This window comes from Phalangium opilio, unplaced genomic scaffold, assembly GCF_054372755.1.
Source record: "Phalangium opilio isolate 3A_F unplaced genomic scaffold, DU_Popi_V2 ptg000209l_1, whole genome shotgun sequence".
Taxonomy (NCBI): domain Eukaryota; kingdom Metazoa; phylum Arthropoda; class Arachnida; order Opiliones; family Phalangiidae; genus Phalangium; species Phalangium opilio.
The window spans coordinates 14,979,071-15,001,749 of NW_028324217.1; the positions used below are offsets into that span (position 1 = coordinate 14,979,071).

At 38.2% G+C, this 22,679-nt stretch overlaps 1 pseudogene; it reads left to right on the top strand.

Annotated features, from left to right (window-relative positions):
- Positions 1-1,236: 1,236 nt before the first annotated feature.
- On the top strand, positions 1,237-20,972 carry LOC149620798 (ATP-binding cassette sub-family C member 1-like; annotated as a pseudogene).
- Positions 20,973-22,679: the final 1,707 nt, after the last annotated feature.

Genomic DNA, 22,679 nt, shown 5'->3' on the forward strand with positions numbered 1-22,679 from the left:
CCCCACCCCACATCACCCAGACATTATAGAGATAAAAATAAATAATAAAAAACTCGAAGTTTCTATCAAGTCTCTATAGTTCAGTGGTTAGAATGTCTGTCTATTGCGCCAGCGACTCGGGTTCGATTCCCGGGTCTGACCTGAAAAACATTTAATTAAAATTAAATCTCTAACCGAGCCCAGTTACCCCTGTGGGTGGGTTGTGGTAATATAAAGTTCCTTTTAAGCTAAAATCTGACGATAACGAAAGCGAAAACTCCGGCCACAACTACTACTACTACTACTACTATTACGGCTCGGGTCAAACTAAGAGCCTATCGTATACTACGATATGGCTAAAAAATGAAAACGTCATCAACAGCTTGGAAAACGGAGAATTGTAAAAGCTAAATGTCATTCTCGATGGATTTAATTTTTTAAGTGAAACTTTCATTTTTGAGGTCTCATAGCTATTTTTCGGGGAGAAAGGCTACCTCATCGGCCCTGAAGCTTGACAAGGGCCCCATAGAGTAACGTTCCTGCGGACTGAATATCTTCCCTATAGGTCAACCTCCTTGGATTTGGTTTTAGAAGAGCTCCGTATTCCTTCTTTCGAGCCTATATATGGTTTTATTCCTTGTAATTTTAGATTAAAGCTTATCGTATCTTTCATCAAAAAATTAAAAAAAAAACTTCTATTCATGTAAGGGTTGGATATCTTTACAAGGATAAAATGTTGAAAATATTTTTCTCTTTAAGTTCATAAAATAATCTGTAATCAGCTATCCAAAGATTAGTATACAATCTTCCCTCTTAACAGAAGTCCATTAAATTAGCCTAGGAAGTAACAAAAAACGGGGTTTTGGACTCCCCTCTCTTGTGTAGCAATACTGAAGAAGGGCGACACATAAGCCACCTCGCGCTAATTTTTCTCAGATCTCCGGTTCAGGTGCGACTCTATTGAGAGAGAAAAAACTATTGGCTGAAAATGAACACTTTATCTCTAAAGGGACCGGAAAACGCCCCCTTCCACTGTAAAACCGAGCCCTCTTTAGCATAGAATCAGAGAAGGGATGGGGTGTGAATTTTCGAACAGTCAAGGTCATTCAGGTTTTTACGACTCTTCATAAATCTATTGAAAAAAAACCATTTAACGACCGCGGGTGTTCCTTTTTTATTGTTTTATAAAGCAAACAATCTACCCTTTAGAGATCCAGCGTTCATGGGATGAAGAAGTCATGCCCCGCTCACGTCAATAAAGACTTCCTAGAGAGGAGCTCGAGGTTTCTAACAGTGTTAGGAAAGGGGGGAAATTTAGCCCCCTATCCATAGAGTTAGAAGGAGTTCTTACCCCAGCAGAGACGTACGCTATACCAGCTTTTGTAATTGTTTACTTCCTTGGCTAATTTAATGGACTTCTGCTATTAATATGGAAAAAATGTACAGTTCCTAAAAGAACGATTTTATCTGGCAGTTTGTTATTCAGCTCCAGTGTAGACGAATTCGTTCAGAAATCCACTTGTGTTTTGCTAGTGAGACTTGAGCAAGGTCTTTTAATGTACTGTTTTAAAACATCACCACAAAATTTTACTCGAAAACGTTGGAAGGATTAGATAGACGCCCGATATCATCACAGCAACTAACCGGTTTAAAATTGCTCAAAGTTAGTGTTATTCATCCTCAAATGGGTTCCTTCGTATTGGATGACTTTTGCAATTCTCCATTTTGGGTATGTTACGTGTTTATTATTTTACCAAGGTTCTGAAAACATTAATTGTTAATGTTTGCGTTTTAATTATGAACTCTGTAATTATAATCAATAGGACGATAATTTGACATGGAACTCAAATGATCCAGACTTTACTCCATGTTTTCAAAAGACCATTCTGGTCTGGGTGCCATGCGCGATACTCTGGTTGTTCCTTCCATTGGAAATCGCGTTGATTGCCAAGGCGGAGCGGCGAAGCTTTCTTTTTTCTCATCTTTCCATTACGAAAAGTGTAAGTCCACTGACACCAAACGAGCGCGAAGCATCATTACTCATGCAAGTACGCATTGTACGTCTGACGTAGCAGGATGCAGGCGTTCTTGCCACTGTAATACTTAAAAAGTAAATGTTACTTTTGCTTTGTGTTTTCAGCTCTTGACTTTGTTACTGGCAGCAATTAGCGTCTCAAAATTTGGAAAACAAATATACTACAGTGATTTTCAAGTCGTGGACAATTTGGCAGTCGTCCTTCAATTTGGAACTTACGTAAGACAATTTAAAAAAAAATCCATAACATTTTGATGGTATAAACTGAAGTCGCTTGTTGCAGGTCTTGGCGTTATTCCTAATTATTTACGGTAGAGGGGGTGGCATAGTGTTGTCCGGAATCCTGACAATGTTTTGGTTCCTCTTAACACTAACGCAAACTATCACGCTGAGATCCACCATCATGAAATACTATTTACAAGTAAGTCCAGGATTCTTTTACATTTGATAATAATATTACGGCAAAATAAAAACAAGATATATTTCAGAAAGACAAAGATGATTATTTCGAGTTGGTAATTCAGTCGGTAGTTTACCCTTTAGTAGTAGTTACCCTCGTATTACACACACTGAGTGACACCTCTCCGCACTACAAAGAACATACACACGCAATCGAAGTCAAAATGGTAACACTACATGTATGCAAGTTTATTATAAGTGGTATATGTATTGTATTTTTTTACGATTTTTTTCAAGAAATCAACTGAAGATGATGCATCGTTTTGTTCACGTGTGGTTCACTCATGGCTTACCAGGTAAATCTGGTCCTGTTCTTGCGTTCTTATGTACTGCCCTTACTTGAAGAAGTCATTAAAGCTCAGAAAATTTTATTTTAATTCTAACTTTCAAGTGCTTCTTTTCAACTATAGCGCCCTGTGGAAAGGTTGGAAGAAAAACCTTGAGCCATCGGACGTGTACGACTTGAATTACGCGGAGCGAGCACTGACTGTCTCGCACATTTTCGAAAAACACTGGAAGACCCAAGATGAGACCAAAAGTGACGGCAATGAAATGGAAATGAAAAGATTTTCGGAGGAAAGAAGCAGAACCAAAAATCCAAGCAAATCAATCAGTTGCCCCTTGTTGAGGACTGTTGGGCCTTGCTTGATAGCTGGAGTGGTCTTTCAAGTTCTGTCCGACGTAGTGTCTATCTGTCCAGCCCTTTTGACAGGGTAAAGAATTTCACATTTTCAGCCATTTCAGAAACGTCATAAGTTCATAACGTTAATGTTTTTATTTTTGGTAAATCAAAAATATAATATTAAATTCAAATAGAAAGATGGAGATTCACTTAAAACGGGAAATTAAGTTACTTTGTTGCTGTCAGTTGGTTTTTTGCTCGTACTGAAGCTTAGAGAAGAATCCAACACATTAGCAATGATAATGTTTGTTTCGGTAGATCAGCTTTCTGAATATTTCATTCCTATGAATATTCTTTATAACTGATTCTGACGTTTAGATAGCAAGCGGTTTTCACCCTGCTGTCAATTAAGTAAACTTTGCGACCGAGTTAATCAGCTTAAAAACTTATGTTTTCAGTTCCATTATTGATTATTCGACGAGCGAAGATCCTTTGTGGAACGAGATTTTCTACGTTTGCCTTTACGGTTTGGCCGGTATTACGCAATCTTTGTTGCAAGAAGGCAGCGCCATTTTCCACACCAAACTAGGACTGAGACTCAAATCCGCCACCATGTGCGTTCTGTACAAAAAAGTAAGCCTGTGTTATCGTGATAGTGGAACGCTAGTTCATTAATGAGATTCGCCGAAGCAGACATTTCGCCTGACGAGCAGCGATCGACGTGACCTGACAATGGGCGAAATACTGAACACGATGTACGTCGACACGAGCAGATTCCAAATTCTGTCGCCGCAACTAGGTCTCTTGTGGTCAGTCCCTGTACAATTAGTACTGTGCTTCGGCTTCTTCTATCAAGAACTGGGCTATGCAGCTTTTGCTGGAATCGTGCCTATTGTATTTCTTCTTCCACTGAACTATCTCAGCACCAAGAAATACAAAGAATTGCAGGTAAATTTTTATCCAACCGTTATGGGAACCATTCGCATAAATTAATCTCCAGTAAAAAAACTACTACTATATATCACGACCGGCACAGTTTCTATGAATCGTTTAATTGTCTCGTTTACTAGACTGAGTTGATGAAGCTGAAGGACAACAGAATGAAAGTTATGAGCGAAATCTTGAACGGGATCCGTGTCTTGAAGTTGTACGCCTGGGAAAGATCATTCCACAGAATCGTTCTTGACATCAGGAAAAAAGAAATTGCACTCATGAAGAAACAAACCCTCTTCGAAGGAATAAATATATTTATATTTGCTCTCATACCGGTTTGGGTACGGACGTAAAAAAAAATTACAAGTAGATTATTATTATCATAAGTGGATCATATTACAGCTCCCTATAAGTACTGGATGTAGGTTATGATATTGTAAACAGCGGTTTCTTCCAAGACATCCGAGCCCACCATCTATAGCTCAGTTTTACAAATTTATTTTGTCCATCAACCCGGATCCGGAGTTACGTTAACTTCGGAAGTTCCGGTTGAGGGTAATGGTTGTCAGACCGCCGTCAGTGTCGTGATTAGTGTGAAGTCTAAACTTTATCGTGTTAGAAAGTATTGCAAAAATTTGTCACACTTAAAAATAAAAACAAACTTCTATGTCGACGCTGAGCTTCTTATTACCTTTAATTGGTTCAACTACCCCCTATAAAAACCTTTAAACCATTGAAAACTCAGTGCTGTATTAAGATGTATTAACAATGTTTTAGAATGATGAAGGATATTTTGATCATTTGAATTGAAATGAATTTCCGTTTTAACACAGGCGTTTAGAAAAGCGAAAGAACATGTAGAGCGCAATTTATTTTAAAATCCAAAAAAAAGAAGGTAAAATACTACTATCATCCTCACAATCCAGCAGCAAGTACGGAACAATTTCTTCCATAAACGCTCTACTCTCTCAAACCTTCCCTCATTGGCTACCAATTGCTTCCGCTTGCTTGCCTCACTTAAAATTTATTTCGTGCCAAAATCATTCCTCTGGTTTAGTTCATAAATTCGCCGCTACGTTTCGCATATACCCTTTTCCCTTCATTGCTGGGAGAAAATGCTGATGCCCAACGATGTTATATCGTCCTGTAGGGAGCTGTAGTATGATCATGGAAGAAGAAGGGTGTAATGGAATGGTGAGGTGAATAGGCAGACGGCTACGCGAAATGTAGGGTCACGTGGTAAAACTCTCCTCTCATCTCGGCACTAGCTGTAACTCGATTACTGCTCTGCGCAATATTGGCGTGCATGCCACCTCCTTGCGCGTACAGAGAGAGTGATACACTGTTTAGATCCGCTCTCTACCGCCTCTACTACTGCGCAGAAGCTTTCAACGTTGGTGATAAACTCGGGAAGGAGTGGATGAAAAGGGGGAAGTTACGATTTTTCAACGCGCTCTCTTTAACACTATAGGACCCTTCCATACACCCTTCTTCTTCCATGGGATGATCCACTTATGTTATTATCGATCCGGGGGGAGACGTGCTGATATTTCAGCTCCGTATCTGTTTCTCGTCCATGCGTTCTCACTCGAATTAAAAAGACAAATATCCCTGAAATCTCTACGAATTCACCAGATTCAAGAATGGCCACAAAGCCACATTTCAACGATGAAATAAAAACACGGGTTGAAGTTGCTCTTTCTGTTTAACTATTTATCTTCAGAGCTTGCACAGTCTTTCACGTCCATATTGATTTTAAGTTCCTACAAATCATGTTGTTTCTTAAAATTTAGATTACTACACCGTGTTTCGCCATATACGTATTAATTGACAACGATAACGTTCTAACCTCGAGGAAAGCTTTCGTCACGTTTCAGTTGGTTCGATTATTAGCAACGACAATGCTTACTTTTCCGGGTTTGGTAAATGCCCTAGTTTTGGTAAGAACAGTGTCATTAAGGGTCAAAATTAAAATCTACTACCATTTTTTTTTCTACTAAATACAGGGTGTATCTGAAATGGACGTAGGAGCGAAAGTATTTGGGTTCCTGGGGCCAATATAAGGCGAAACTGTCGTATGACATTTGGTCGTACGCCAACCCATTTGGAAGTTACTTGAACCTAACACTTGCTAGTTTGCACAAATCACAGCATGTTGACTTCGTCTAAAACAGTAGGAATTAAGTTCAAGATAGGATGATTATTGCAAATTAGTGGTCGCCAGCTAAAACAAAAAAGCCTCATAGCCATAGAGTTTATAATCAATTTTTAAGGGGTAGAAAGTTGTACAGTTGGTGAAGTCCTCATAAAGAACATCAATGTAAAACAACATGTTACGATTTAGTGTGTTGAAACAACTGACCGATACTAACGGGAAACTCACAGCGATAAGTAGCGCAAACTAATAAGGAACACAGACATTTTGCTTCATTCTTCAAACAATCGAAAGGTTGCATTTAGTTTAAAGATTAGGTTAATGTTGCAACTTATCGAAATCAGTATTCGTGAATAAATGTTAGTGGGCGAATGTTTGGGATGAGATGTTGGGCAACGCCTGTTAAGGATTAAATTTTAAACATTAATTTGTAAAATTTAGTCCTTATAAAAATCAACAAATAATGAAGAAACCTAAATGTTGAAAATAAAATAAAATTTATTATGGTTCAAAGTGACCAAAAAAGAGAACATTCCTTTCTCCAAAAAAATTACAGTGAGGGAATAATGGCGTTTTTCTTGGGGCCTCACCCGAAACTTCACCCGTAACAAATTAGGTACGCTATGTTGAATAGCGTACTTAGGAGTGCTCTTCATGAAACCTAGTATTCCTTCTCAAGGTCACACACTACTAACTTGTTCAAGAAAGGGTTGAAAGGCTCGTGATAGGCCTACACTGATTACGAGGTACCACCAAAAGTAATAGCAGAGAAAAATTTTAAGAAGAAATTTTCGTTCTTAACCTCGGAACCGAACGGATGACCGCAAATAAAAGTAAAGAAAATTCGAGAAAAAAACCAAAAGTGGAGGTTTAAGAAAAAACTTCGCAAATAAATTAATAAACGATTAAACCTTAGTAAATTTGCAGACCACCCTAAAAACTTTAGACTAATGACGTTAACTAACTGGCAGCAATCTGCCAGCGTTGAGAACGACAGGAGACCTACGTGCAATGTAATATACCCATAAGGAAATGTACATTCTTACTCCTTAGAATTATTCTATGAAAATTGCCAATAAAAACGGTAAAAAAGGTTCTTCTTTTAAAGGTTCAAAGTGTTTTAAAGCATGTAAAAAATAATTTGCTAATTTAATGGAAACAAGACGTCGCCGGAAAACCAAAATGAACGCTTTTGCAATCTTTCGATTGTTTGAAGAATGAAGCAAAATGTCGGTGTTCCTTATTAGTTTCCGCTTCTTATCGCTGTCAGTTTCCCGTTAGTATCGGTCAGTTGTTTCAACAAACTAATCGTAACATGTTGTTTTACAATGATGTTCGTTATGAGTCACCAACTGTACAACTTTCTACTCCTTAAAAATTGACTATAAACTCTATGGCAATGAGGCTTTTCTTGGTTTAGATGGCAACCACTAATTTGCAATAATTATCCTATCTTGAACTTAATTCCTACTGTTTTAGACGAAGTCAACATGCTGTGATTTATGCAAACTAACAAGTTTTAGGTTCAAGTAACTTCCAAAAGGATTGGCGTACGACAAAATGTCACACCACAGTTTCGCCTTATATTGGCCCCAGGAACCCAAATACTGCCGCTCCTACGTCCATTTCAGATACACCCTGTATATGAAACGTTTTCCAGTAATGAAAGATTTGTAAGGGTCTGGATTTTTGAAAAAACTGCATTATTTGTTGTGTTTTGGTACATAATTTTGAATATTATCATAAGTATATATAACTAAACGTTTCGGTTCACCACATTCGTATGTGGTTGCCACCTAATTATTGTAGATGCCAATACAAATCGAGCTTTCACCGAATCACAGACAGTTTTAGTTACGTTATTTTTAATAATTCAATCCAACTCAAGAAAGAAAGAAATATATAAAAAACTGAGGCTATTAAATTTTATTTAACAACCAACGAACTCTAAATAAATGGAAACCCGTGATTATTAGATTATATTAAATTGGCCTAGGCGTAGCTCTCGTGAATGTTTCCAATTCCTCTGACTTGAAGTAGGACGGCTCAAAAGGGCATTAGAAATTATGGAAACGGGTATGACCTGGCACCCTGTCGCCTGCTTGAACGAGACTTTTGGTTTTAATTTGTATACTTTTGATATTATGTATCATTCGATTGTCATCGTCTTTCCGTAAAACGAAGTTTTTAAATTATAGTTGGCATCATTACATAACCGAAACTAATTTCTTGTTTTAAAACATTAAGAACAAAATATTTTCCCAACAAAGAGTTATTGATTTTTGAAAAAGAATGGTAGAAGATGGTCACTATGACCTTCCATTTAGTTAAAACATATCAAAATGTAGCAGATTCTCAAAGTAATTCCTTACAGACACACGTCTCGGTAAGGAGAATTGCAAACTTGTTGAGTCGCGCGGAAACCCAGCATTACGTGGAGCAGATGGCTAGTGACGCCCAATATGGTATGTAATTTTATCATTTAATTGAAAAAATGAGATGGGTCACTTACTATATCCAGTGAGCACTGCTCTATTCGGCAGCTATTCCTACCCAAGCAGGTGAATTTAATCTCAAAATAATTTTTTGGTAAAAGGTAAAAGTACGAACTTGAGAACGGAGAGAAAATTGAGGGATTCTCTCCTGATCTCAACCCACCAATACAGAGCAATGTTATAAACAGAAAAAATCCTCTTATAATAATGTTTATTAAAATTGTAACTTTATCCCGCGGGTCAAAAGGAATTCCGGCTAAGCACCATAATAAATTCTAAAATAATTCAATCAACGTTACGTTCTAAAAGAGGAAAGCTTGAAGTTCTTTTATATTGTTTCCAGATATTTTTCAACTTGCAATTGATCAATTTTGAACAATTTATATCAATATAAATCTCGGCAATTAAGATTAAAAAGGGAAACTACAGGATTGTCATATTGAGCTTCTCTTCAGTTAAAGCATCTAAAAACGACACAAATTCACTAAATCCTTTACACGTGTCGGTTTTTAGAATTGCAAACTTGTTGAGTCGTGGGGAAACAAAGCATTTTGTGCTGCAGAAAGAACGAGAAAGGTCGCTTACTTTTTCCGGCAGTTATTCCTACGCAAGCTGATGACTTAAAGCTCCTTTAAAAATTTCATTTCAATAGAAGCCAATCTATATATCGTTCTTAAATAGGAAATCCCGAAATTTAGAAATTCTTTCCACATTTTCTTAACCTAACAATTGTTCAATTTTCACCAATGTTAATATTAATTTATTTCTATGAACATTTCAGCAATTGAGATTGAGAAGGGAACGTTTCAGTGGAACCTGGAAGAAGAAGCAGCGGCGTCACTTCAGGACATCAATTTGAAAGTGCCCAGCGGCTCGTTGGTGGCTGTGGTGGGTCCGGTGGGTTGTGGCAAGTCTTCGCTCTTGTCCTCTCTGCTTTCCGAGATGCAGAAGGTGGAGGGTGAGGTGAGAGTGGCCGGGAGAGTGGGATACGTCACTCAACAACCCTGGATACAGAACGCCTCACTCAGACAGAATATACTCTTCGTCGACGAAATGGACCAGGAAAGATACGACAACGTCATACGCGCATGCGCCCTACAACCGGACCTCGACCAGCTACCCACTGACGACGAAACGGAGATCGGAGAAAGAGTACGTAATATCATAAGAAGATAATCTTCTTCGTTAAGTGTCCATCATTAGGTCTTTGGTTGAACGTCTCTTGCCGCTTCCTAAAAGAAATTGGGCGCCAAAAATACAAGAGATCTTTTTGTTTCCCTAGTGGCGCCGCCAAGTCACTAACGGCTTAAGAGAGCAGTGTATATAAGCGTGGCCTTCTTTTGGGAAAACTTTATCGAAAATATATAAAAAACATAATGCGCTGCATTGGTTAGTAATAATGTGTTCGATTACTAATTTTCCATGATAGGGTATCAACTTGAGTGGTGGTCAGAAGCAAAGGGTCAACGTGGCCAGAGCAATTTATCGTGATGACGATGTTTATCTCTTTGATGACCCGTTGGGGGCGGTTGACTCACATGTGGCCAAACATCTCTTCAACGAAGTCATCGGACCGAAGGGATTTCTTCGAAAAAAAGTAAATAATGAAAACGTTAAGCGACCATTGAAGAGTTTAAATGCTGGTAGTAGTTGAATATGGCATCCCGGAAAAGATTTTATATCTTGACTGTGAAATAAATTTCAGCTTACATCTCGTGTATACATATGGTGAATAGATTTTGATTTAAATACGTCCAACTTAAATAAAAGCAGCTCTCAAAGTGATGAAAATTCTACAGAGCCGGTAGGCCTTCTACATATGACCTGACACCCTTCCGTAATGTCAAATATTGATGCTATAATTCTCAAGCTATATATAAATCTTTTGCGTCGCTTGCTTTTGAAAATTGCTTCGGTTTGGTAGTTCGTTGCTCGCTCGACAAATAGCAATTCAATTTGTTACAGACGAGAGTTTTGGTGACGCACAACTTGAGCTGCATCCGAGAAGTGGACGAGATTTTCTTCATGAACAACGGACGAATCGTCGAGAGGGGAAGCTATGACGAAATCATGTGTCGTCAGGGAATGGCCAGAGATTATTTCAAACAACACATGACCCACGAGAATAAAGAAGAACACTCGTGAGTAGATTTCGAGTTATATCTACAGCTTCTACAGCCGCTACGTAGTAGAAAAGCGAAAAACGTTAAGTCGTGGAAGTTAGCCATGTACTGTGTAAAATAACCGAGCGAATTTCTTTACGGACTGCCGCCGTGTGACGTGTACTCTTAGTAGAGATAGCCCTATATTTAAATTTCTTGAATTGATTATTTCAAGTTGAAATATGGGGGCTGTATTGTAAGAAGAGCGGCAAGCGCTAGGTTTCCACTGTAGAATTTGTCTCTCACCCTGTATCTATCAGCTTGTGCAGCTCACCCAAGGTAAAGCCCGACGGGATATGGAAACGCCTATTGATAATTCTCTCATAAATGCTGTATATAAGAGCGGACTTATCTAAATTGACCCTGAATTACACTTCAGACGGTATGATGAACATCTACGAAGTGGGTCTTAGTTTGACCTGCCCTGTTTTTGTCGGTGGGGGCGGAGGAGCGGCGTCGTAGTAGTAGTGTCAGAATACCGCTTTTGACAGTATAAATTTTTTCGTTCGTCATTGAAGGGAGAGTGAATGGGAGAGAATTGAGGTGGGGTGATATTTTCCTTTCGTGTATTTTAAGAGGAAGAGGATTATACTCTAATTATGGTTAAGCATTGTGAATTGAGTTTTACGTTTGCTCGATATACTTAAAGCGAGGGAGAGCATTATTTTATTGCCTTAATTAAAATGGGAGATTTCCTACTCCCTTTAAATTCTCTGTCACCCGTCGTCAATAAGGATTTTACGCTTTCAATCACGCTCCCCTATCCCCTATTTCAACATTCAAAGAAATCGAAGGAAATTTTAAAAGCAAAAGCAAGTGCATACTGATGTTATTTTTAGAATGGTCCTAAGGCAACCGGGATATTACAATTATTGGGTGTTTTACCGAATTCTTTCTCTTTCAAACGCTTCTGGCCATAAGTTCATGTTAGAAATTTGTAAGATGCTAAAAGTATGCTTCGGCATAAGTCAATGTTGTAAACTAAAACTTTCTGTACGTGTATTAATCGAGTGATAAGTACGTAATCATTTTAGCACTGTTAGAGGTATCTCGATCATCGAGGGGTAATCACTAAAACTTTCTGTTCTGATATTAAGGGTTACTTGTGTGTACACATTTTAGCATTGTTGTTTATAGAATGGTCTTACGGGTAATCATTTTAGCAATGTTAAGGGTAGCGCATAGAGGGGCTACTCACTCAAAATTTCTCCTTGTGCCGCACTATTACGATAGGTGATTTCGCAAACTACCTCAGGACGTGCCAGCTTGTTTTAGTATTTGTGCAATGTCACTACGACGTCATAGGTTTATTGCAGGGAAAACATCATTTAGGGTTATATTTTCAAGACTAAAGTCAAAGGATTAACTGTCTGCTTGTTTAAATGTTACAGTTGAATTATTGAAAGCTTTAACAGCTAGATGGTTTGTTTCCTGTTTAACAATTATGATATTTATATTTATTTCGTAACCAAATTAATGAAGAGTAAACATGTTTATAGGCCTTGTAGCATGGCCTGTCTAATTGTTGTAGACGACACTTGACAATCACCCTCTAGAAATACGGTCGACCGAAATAAATTTTTTTACTGTAGTAGGACTTTGTGTGACGTCTCGAAAAACAGTTGCACGTGACCAGCCCGAATTTGCGAAATCACCTACTATAACATAAATAAATTTATTGAGGTAAGGATACGGGTAATCTTTTTAGCACAGTTAAAAGTAGCGCATTGAGGGGTTATTCACATAAATTTTAAGTACGCCAGTACAGTAGGGTACGATATGGCTGCTTTTACGAGCCCTTGGGTCGTCGTGCTTATAATCAGCTTTCAACGATTTTCGGTCCAGTTTATTCTTCTTATAGGGGCGAATACTCAAAATTAATTGTAAATTTTGATAGAGAATAAAGTGTACATGCGTATCATTTTTAAAATGACGCACATGTTTCATGATAAAATATTTTACTGAAGTAGTTTTGGTAAAAAAACTAATAATCAATGTATTATGATCGTGTTTCCAAAAGTGAAAATTTGAAAATATTTTACTTTAGGCAATTTCCTATACTCACCTTTTGCATTTCCTATATTTGTCTACAAAGAGAGTATTTATTAATTTTGATAATGAAATTATTGTAGGGTGTTAAATATCAAAGCTGAGAGATTTCATCTTGCATCCCATGGGAAAGTCTCGGAAGATGGGTCAAAACTCATGACTAAAGAGACGCTCAAAGAAGGAAACGTATGTACTCTATAATAAACGAGGAGAGTTTGGCCATTTCTTCTTGCAAAGTAATTTTGCCTACACATATTTTTTCTCGTGATAATGTTATTGCGCATTTGCAGATATCCGTATCGCAATACAAACAATATTTTAAAGCCTATGGTATAACATGGTTCGCAGTCCTCCAAGCAATAATCACCGGAGCTATAGTTTTTAATTTCGCGTCACTGTATTGGCTGTCTCTGTGGTGCGCCGACTCCAAGGAAGATTTTAAAGCAAACCCAGATCTAAAGGCAACCCGTATAGTAGTCTTATTAGTTCTTGGTCTAAGCCAATCCATTTTGGCATTTATCAACGTAATCGTCAATGATTTTCACTGTCTACGAGCGGCGAACTGTCTACTTGGGAAAATGCTCGACAGCGTATCTCGCTTTCCCATGTCCTTTTTCGACACGACTCCCGTTGGAAGGATACTCAATCGTTTCTCTCAAGATATCGACGCCCTCGATCAGCAATTACCCGAAGTGATGAGAAATACCAATTGGGGATTGATATATTTAGTAGTTTTCCCATTAGGAATCGCAATATATTTACCATTATTCATAATCCCCTGCATCATTCTGCTCGTTGGATACCTTATCCTCCAGGTAGGAACTGTATTTTTGTCTTCATTCATAAGTGATTATATGGTACTAGCTGTTACCTGCGGCGTCGCTCGCGTGTAATAAGAACTTCCATCAAAATGATATAAAAGAATGGGTAGATTTTACTGATGACTAAAATTTTTCTAGCACCCTAAGAGCCCATCAGCCCCTAGGGTGCATTTTTTATTACTTTTCACGCGGATATTACTCCAGAAAGAAGGGTTTTTAAATTTCTGGCCGCCATTTAAAAAGATGGCAAAAAATCGAACCCGAAAGACCATTCAACCCGTCTATAGGTTAAAGGAAACCAGTATACTAAATATTTGCGAAATCGGTTGAAACGCGCGGACTTGGTTGCATAGAGAAGATTTTTTTATATTTCTACGCGCCATTTTTTAAGATGGCGGCGGATTAGAAAAAATCTTTCTTAGTACGCGCCTACCACTTATGAGTAACGTTCCTGCAAATTTTGAGCCTTCTGGGGCCAGCGGTTTGGGCTGGGCGATGATTATCAGTCAGTCTGTCAGTCAGTCAGGACTTTGATTTATATAGATGACTCTACATTGTTTAATGTCGTGTTTAAACACGGAATTAGTATCGAATGAGAGGTAGTCGCTTTCGGATCTTTTATAATCTGGGGGTTGGTTGCAAGACTATTGAACATATGGAGAATTTTACGACTTTTAGAAAGATTTATTAGGCGAAGGAAACGTGGTCTCGGCGTCACGATTGTCATAACTGAGACTTCTCCACCTAGCACTTTCCCCGCGAAATTAAAATAACTGCATGTCTTTGAAATATTGAACCGCTTAAAGTGTTTCGCACAAATTTAATTTATTGCATATAGTGTAGAAAGCATGAACGTTTTACCCACGTCAAGCATGCAACCACTCCTGCGGGATTAACTTCTAAAACTGAAGATTTTTCCACATCTTTTGCAGCGTTTCTTGATGTCAAGCAATCGTCAATTCAAGCGGATAACAAGCTTGAGAAATTCCTTCCTGTTTTCGCATGTGGGAGGTTCAGTGGCTGGCAGCACTGTCATCAGGGCGTGTGACGCCGGAGAGAATTTTGAAGGACATTTCCTGAAACTCCTCGACGAAAGCGTTGCCGCTAACTACATGATGAACATAGCGCAAAGGTATCTGATTCACTGAATGTTGTATAATTGCGTCATTAAAGGTTAAAGCCTGGTTTCAATCGCGTTTGTTTCGCTTTGAAGCGATAGCCTATTCAGCATCAAAAGTAAATTTTTACCTTTGGTTTGAAAAGCGATGTGGATACTAAGCAAGCCAGAGCTCCACGTCGTTACTCGTTCAATAAAATGTAATTTCGTTCCAGATGGCTGACAGTACGCTACAATATCTTAGGCAATTGCTTGATGTTTTGCACCGCAATTTTTATAGTTTTGAGCAAAGGGACTCTGTCAGCTGATTTTGTTGGACTGATCCTGGCTAATGCCGATAAGGTAAGAGCATTAATTGGAAGGGAACGCAAAGAATAACTTGTATTTAACGAGCGGACGAACTCTAAAAGAATGAAAACTCTTGCTTAAAAAGTTTAAAACTCTTGATTATAAAGTTTAAAACTCTTTATTATAAAGTTTAAAACTCTTTATTATAAAGTTTAAAACTCTTGATTATAAAGTTTAAAACTCTTTATTATAAAGTTTAAAACTCTTTATTATAAAGTTTAAAACTCTTGATTATAAAGTTTAAAACATCTTAATTATTAGACCAATTTTTTGTCTCGGTCTTTCACCACAATTCGGGGAATTATGTTACCCGTACAAAAATTTTGAGCTGTAACTCATCTGCATACGCTCTTTTTTATCGCTACCACGCTGTAATATGTATACATTAAGGCTACATTTTCTGCAGCTCGAAAAACGCGAAAATTTCACAGCAATTCCAGAACTGCAAATTGTCTGCCGTTTCTACATTTTCTGTTTATTAACTGTTAATTGTCTTTACTGGCAGAAATATGCAGCGCGATTCTGCAAACGCGATGCAAAAGTAGAAATAACAGATGTTAGTTAAAAACTGTAATTTGACCACAGTTATAGACATGTTACAGATCTGCAAAAGTGATGGAAAAGTAGAAATCCAGCACCCAATTTAAAACTGCAATTTGACTATATTTATTGACATGTTACAGGTCTGCAAAAGTGATGAAAAAGTAGAATTACCAGCTGCTAGTTTAAAACTGCAACTTGACCACATTTATAGACATGTTACAGGCCTGCAAATGTGATGGAAAAGTAGAAATCCACTGCCAATTTAAAACTGTAATTTGACCATATTTATAGACATGTAACAGGTCTGCAAAAGTGATGGAAAAGTAGAAATCCAGCTGCCAATTTAAAACTGTAATTTGACCATATTTATAGACATGTAACAGGTCTGCAAAAGTGATGGAAAAGTAGAAATCCAGCTGCCAATTTAAAACTGTAATTTGACCATATTTATAGACATGTTACAGGTTTGCAAAACTTATGGAAAAGTAGAAATACCAGATGCTAGTTTAAAACTGTAATTTGACTACATTTATAGACATGTTACAAGTCTGAAAAAGTGATGCAAAAGTAGAATTCCAACTGCCAATTTAAAACTGTAATTTGACCATATTTATTGACATGTTACAAGTCTGAAAAAGTGATGGAAAAGTAGAAATCCAGCTGCCAATTTAAAACTGTAATTTGACCATTTTTATAGACATGTTACAGGTCTGCAAAAGTGATAGAAAAGTTGAAATCTATCTTAAAATTTAAAACTGTAACTATATCACATTTATAGACATATTGCAGGTATTCAATTCAAGTAAAATGTCCTACTTTTGAATCCCTGAAGTATGGCTCTAAATGTGGTCAAATTACAGTTTTAAATTGGCAGCTGAATTTCTACTTTTCCATCACTTTTGCAGACCTGTAACATATCCAAAAATGTAGTCAAATTGCAGTTTTAAATTAGCAGCTAGATTTCTACTTTTCCATCACTTTTTCAGACCTGTAACATGTCTATAAATGTGGTCAAATTGCAGTTTTAAATTAGCAGCTGGATTTCTACTTTTCTATCACTTTTGCAGACCTGTAACATGTCTATAAAAATGGTCAAATTACAGATCTAAATTAACAGTTGCATTTCTACTTTTCCATCACTCTTGCAGACCTGTAACATGTCTATTGAAATGGTCAAATTACAGTTCTAAGTTAGCAGCTGGATTTCTATATTTCCATCACTTTTGCAGACCTGTAACATGTCTATAAAAACGGACAAATTACAGTTTTAAAATAGCAGCTGGTATTTGAACTTTTGCATAGCGTTTGCAGAATTGCGCTGCATATTTCTGCCAGGCTAGACAGTTAACAGTTAACAAACAGAAAATGTAAAAACGGCAGTTACTTTGCAGTTCTAGAAATGCTGTGAATTTTTCCCGTTTTTTGAGCTGCAGAAAATGTAGCCTTAATGTATACATGTTACAGCGTGGTAGCGATAAAAAACCGTGTATGCAGATTTATATTTTTGTAAGGGATGAGTACAAGTTGGGAATCCAGAATAAACCTCTCCAAGTCGAGACGCAATTTACAGGCTATTTTTAAATATTTAAATAAATATAATTGATATTTATTAATTTAATCGTCATTAATTTACATTAGTTCTAGTTAAATCGTTTTAAGAAAGTATATTCCTAAAATCATTTTAAACATAGCTATTGTTGACGTATGAACTCAAGCGTAATCCTCTTTAACAATTTTTGGAGATTTAGGGTATATAAGGCGACTGATTCACAATAATTGATAAGAAAACCCACAATGACCCTGCAAATCATCTGAAACGCGCCTGCAATGATCCCGCAAAGTATCTGAAACGCGCCTGCAATTATCCAACAAGGTATCTGAAACGCACCTGCAATTATCCTACAAAGTATCTGAAACGCACCTGCAATTATCCTACAAAGTATCTGAATCGTGCCTGCAATGATCCTGCAAAGTGTCTGAAACTCAACTGCAATTATCCTACAAAGTATATGAAACGCGCCCGCAATGACCCTGCAAAGTATCTGAAACGCGCCTGCAATGACCCTGCAAAGTATCTGAAACGCGCCTGCAATGACCCTGCAAAGTATCTGAAACGCGGCTGCAATGACCCTGAAAAGTATCTGAACGCGCCTGCAATTATCTGAAACGCACCTGCAATTATCCTCCAAAGTATCTGAAACGCGCCCGCAAAGACCCTGCAAAGTATCTGAAACGCGCCTGCAATGACCCTGCAAAGTATCTGAAACGCGGCTGCAATGACCCTGAAAAGTATCTGGATCGCGCTTGCAATGATCCTGCAAAGTATCTGAAACGCACCTGCAATTATCCTACAAAGTATCTGAGAAGCGCCTGCAATTATCCTACAAAGTAGCTGAAACTCGCCTGCAATGACCCTGCAAAGTATCTGAAACGCGGCTGCAATGACCCTGAAAAGTATCTGAAACACGCCTGCAATGATCCTGCAAAGTGACTGAAACGCGCCTTTTATGATCCTGCAAAGTATCTGAATCGCGCCTGCAATGATCCTGCAAAGTATCTGAAACGCACCTGCAACTATCCCACAAAGTATCTGAAAAGCGCCTGCAATTATCCTACAAAGTATCTGAAACGCGCCAGCAATGACCCTGCAAAGTATCTGAAACGCGGCTGCAATGACCCTGAAAAGTATCTAAAACGCGGCTGCAATGACTCTGCAAAGTCGCGGCTGCAATGATTCTACAAAGTATCTGAAACGCACCTGCAATTATCCTACAAGTATCTGAAACGCGCGTGCAATGATCCTACAAAGTATCTGAATCGTGCCTGCAATGATCCTGCAAAGTGTCTGAAACTCAACTGCAATTATCCTACAAAGTATCTGAAACGCGCCCGCAATGACCATGAAAAGTATCTGAACGCGCCTGCAATTATCCTACAAAGTATCTGAAACACGCCTGCAATGATCCTGCAAAGTGACTGAAACGCGCCTTTTATGACCCTGCAAAGTATCTGAATCGCGCCTGCAATGATTCTGCAAAGTATCTGAAACGCGGCTGCAATTACAATGCAAAGTATCTGAATCGTGCCTGCAATGATCCTACAAAGTATCTGAAACGCACCTGCAATTATCCTACAAAGTATTTGAAACGCGCCTGCAATTATCCAACAAAGTATCTCAAATGCACCTGCAATGATCCTACAAACTTAGCTATTTCTGACTGCAACATGCATACAATATAACTGGAAGATACCTGTAATGAGCCACGAACTACTTGATTTCTAACGGGAATTGCTGTCTCACCTCTGTTTTCCAGCTGTAAGGTAGCTATTTATGACTCTAGAGTAGTTAAATTTTGTAATTTTGTATGTATATTAGCTGTACTGAGTTAGCCAGCTATTTTTTCTGCAAAACTTCTAAAATGTTCTGCAGTGCTCCCTGGAATTCATCTAAATTTTGTCTGAAGTTGAACCTTTTTCAGGTATATTCCAGAATATTCCAGTATATTTGCAATATTTTGCAGATTCTGAATAAGCTAAATAAAAGCAAAATGCAGCCATAAATTTTTGTACGGGTACCGCTCTCGTCATCAGTACGCGCAATTAAGCAAAACTGCAGTAACAGAATAGGAAAAGTTCTCTGTATCCATTTTCCTCGACTCGAAGCAGGACGGCTGAAAAGTGGGTAGGACATAATTGACCAAAAATATACAATATATTCTTATTATGAAATATGTATAATGAAAATATTATATATTTTTGAAATATCCTCCCACTCTATCCCCTGCTTGATTTTCTGTCCCGTGGAACAAATATTTATTTTCTACAAATTAAGACTAATTTTTTTTTTTAAATCACAGCTTTTGCAATATCTGAAATTTTTTTTCAATGGCCTTATGGTCTTGGAATCAAATGTCGTCTCCATAGAAAGAGTTGACGAATACTGTCGTTTGGAGTCTGAGGCCGAGTGGGAGAAACCAGAATCTCAACCGCCTGCTGAATGGCCTAAACGAGGACAAATCATATTCCATAACTACAGCACGAGATACCGAGAAGGATTGAATTTTGTCTTGAAGGACATCAATGTCAGGATCGAAGCTGGAGAGAAGGTGGGCGTGGTGGGGCGGACAGGAGCGGGAAAGTCGTCGCTGACGCTGGCGCTCTTCCGTCTGATCGAGGGGGTGCGCGGTCAGATCGTCATAGACGGAGTTGAGGTGGAGAGATTGGGCTTGTCCGATTTGCGTTCGCGGCTGACCATCATCCCCCAAGAGCCCGTCCTCTTCTCGGGCACGCTAAGACTCAACCTGGATCCAGCGACTGTGGTCCGCCCTCGAACACTCGCATCTGAAGCCCTTCGTAGCGGCACTGGAACAGGGACTGGATCACCCCGTGGCCGAAGGAGGTAATAACTTGAGCGTCGGTCAGCGTCAGTTGGTCTGCTTGGCTCGAGCCCTGTTAAGGAACACCAAGATCCTTATCTTGGACGAGGCGACGGCCTCGGTCGACATGGACACCGACGATCTCATTCAAGAGACCATCAAGGAGGAGTTTTCCAACTCTACCATCATCACAATCGCGCACAGAATAAACACCATCTTAGACTACCACAAGTTAGTATTTAACTGGCTTACCAATATTTGATTAACTGTTTTTATGTCTCTTAAATATTCATAGGGTGATGGTTCTCGATCAGGGCCGAATTGTGGAGTTCGACTCTCCATATGCTCTCTTGAAGAATGAGAAATCAATGTTCTACGATTTGGCCAAAGATGCCAATATACTCTAAATCACCTTTATTTTAAACCTTGCACCCAACGTCTCATACACTACCAGTCTAACCAATAACATTATCATTCTATATTATAATTATTTTTAAACAAACTGGTCATAAAATTCCCTGAAAATTAAAACGAATCCTTTCTAAACATCTCGAAACAATTAAGAATTGCCGGCAAACTGGCAAAGCTCATTTGAGGCACAAATGGATCTGTTGTTGCAACGGCAAACAGAGATAATTTAATCACTAAAGTGAATGAATGTCTTTCCCCGTATGGTTTACGATGCACTCCAACCAAATCTTTATCTGTTCCTCTCTAGCTTCTTTGTTCAACCTGTCTTCGATTTACATCATTAATAAGTTATATTTTCTCACCGATGAAAATGCTTTAACTTACGAGACATTCGAATAGTATAGTTTTGTTTTTTGATAATCTTAGCTTTCGTAGTGCAATAAAGTTAAATGTAATATGGTTTACAAGCATATAACTCACCTAGTTTGCCACTGGAGTGACAGTTATTGCGTTTTCTCTTGACGTGTGATTTGCAGGCTGATTTTTTTCAGGGTTGACTAGAGGGACCTGCAAGGGCTCAAACTGGCAACAAATAAGTCACCTCTACTACAGGCGCGTAGGAACGTTACGAATTTAGGGGGGGGGTAAGTCTAAATATGGATATGGACGCCCCCTTCCCAAAGATAAGAAAAATGTCGAAAAATATATTGAACAAGATTGAAACATTTCCACTTTTTCGTCAAAATCTGCGATTAATTTTATGGAAATGAAAACTACCCTTAGCAACTTTATTTTTTATAAAATAAACCAATTAAGGGATCTCTTTGACATTTTAACCACACATTGTAGATCCGTGGAATTTGTTCAAAACAGTAAACATAATACGAAAAATGTTACATCCAATAAAAAAAAACCACCCTTATACATTAAAGGCAGTAAGAAGTTTATCTAAGAGAGCTACATGAGCTTGGAGATTTCGGATGAAATTTCTTAGGTGAAATTAAATTGGATCGAAGCTCAGAATGCAAAGGAATTGCTATAATTTCAAATAAAAACGAAAAAAAATCAAGTTCGATTATGAAGTTTCGGCTTCATACACAAGCGACCGCACTTTCTCTCGCTCCCTTATAAACGCGTATTATAGATTCCAAACTTGGACAAAAACTCTACACTTTACACGCGCGGTTGTGAGACGACTAAATTGAGGTGAGTTTTAAATTTCGCCCATGCGCAGAGAGAGAAAATATGAATTTCCCTCTCACTCTATTCCGTTGTCGTGGTGACAAATCATATTTTTTTCACTCATCTGAACTGGCGCGTAAGCGAAATACCTTGTGCAGGGAAAGAGATGGGAATCCATAATGCGTAGTATTATACAAATCCATTGGTTATCTATCCTTTAAATACGACCACTATCTAGGTTTTGTTGAAAGACATTGTTTTACTTAGGGGCGGGCCCTCTATCAAAATTATCTTCAAACAAATCACGCTTGAATTTCGAGCTGTTATCAAAGCATTGGGAATGGACATTGGCATTTCCGTTGAATCGATCTTACTGTTCCACGCTTACTATCTTTAAGCCTACGAAAGACAGTCACGTGACATTTCGCAATCACTAGAAAATAGAAACGCTAATACTTCAAAATCATGTTCTTGACACGCCCCTACACTGTAAGAAAAATGAGTCCAACCTCTGTCCAAATTAGGACAAAGTAATCCAAATTTGGATGGCAAGTGATGTAAATGTCCAAAAATGGTACCTTTAATCAAACAATTGATGCCTTCAATTTTTGGTTCTAAAACTATCCAAATTTGCAAAAAATAGTCCAAATTTGAATGGAAAGTGAAATAAGGGTCAAAAATTGGTAGCTTTATTCCAAAAATGGATGCCTTCAATTCTTGGTGAGAAACCCATCAATACTCTCTCAACATAAACGCCTTAGACTCAAACAAAGAGGGGGCCTCAGTAAGAAGCCTTATGATTCTATTTCACCCATGGACTTCAAAGAATGCTATTGAAATTTAATCGTTATGACGTAAAACTGACGTATGTTTCGGGAAAGGACTTAGTCATTGCAGATGCTCTGTATCGTGCTCAACTTCCCAACAACAAATTTGATCTTCCACTCAGTGATGTACAACCGGCACGTGTTTGCTTATTAATCCAAGAACAC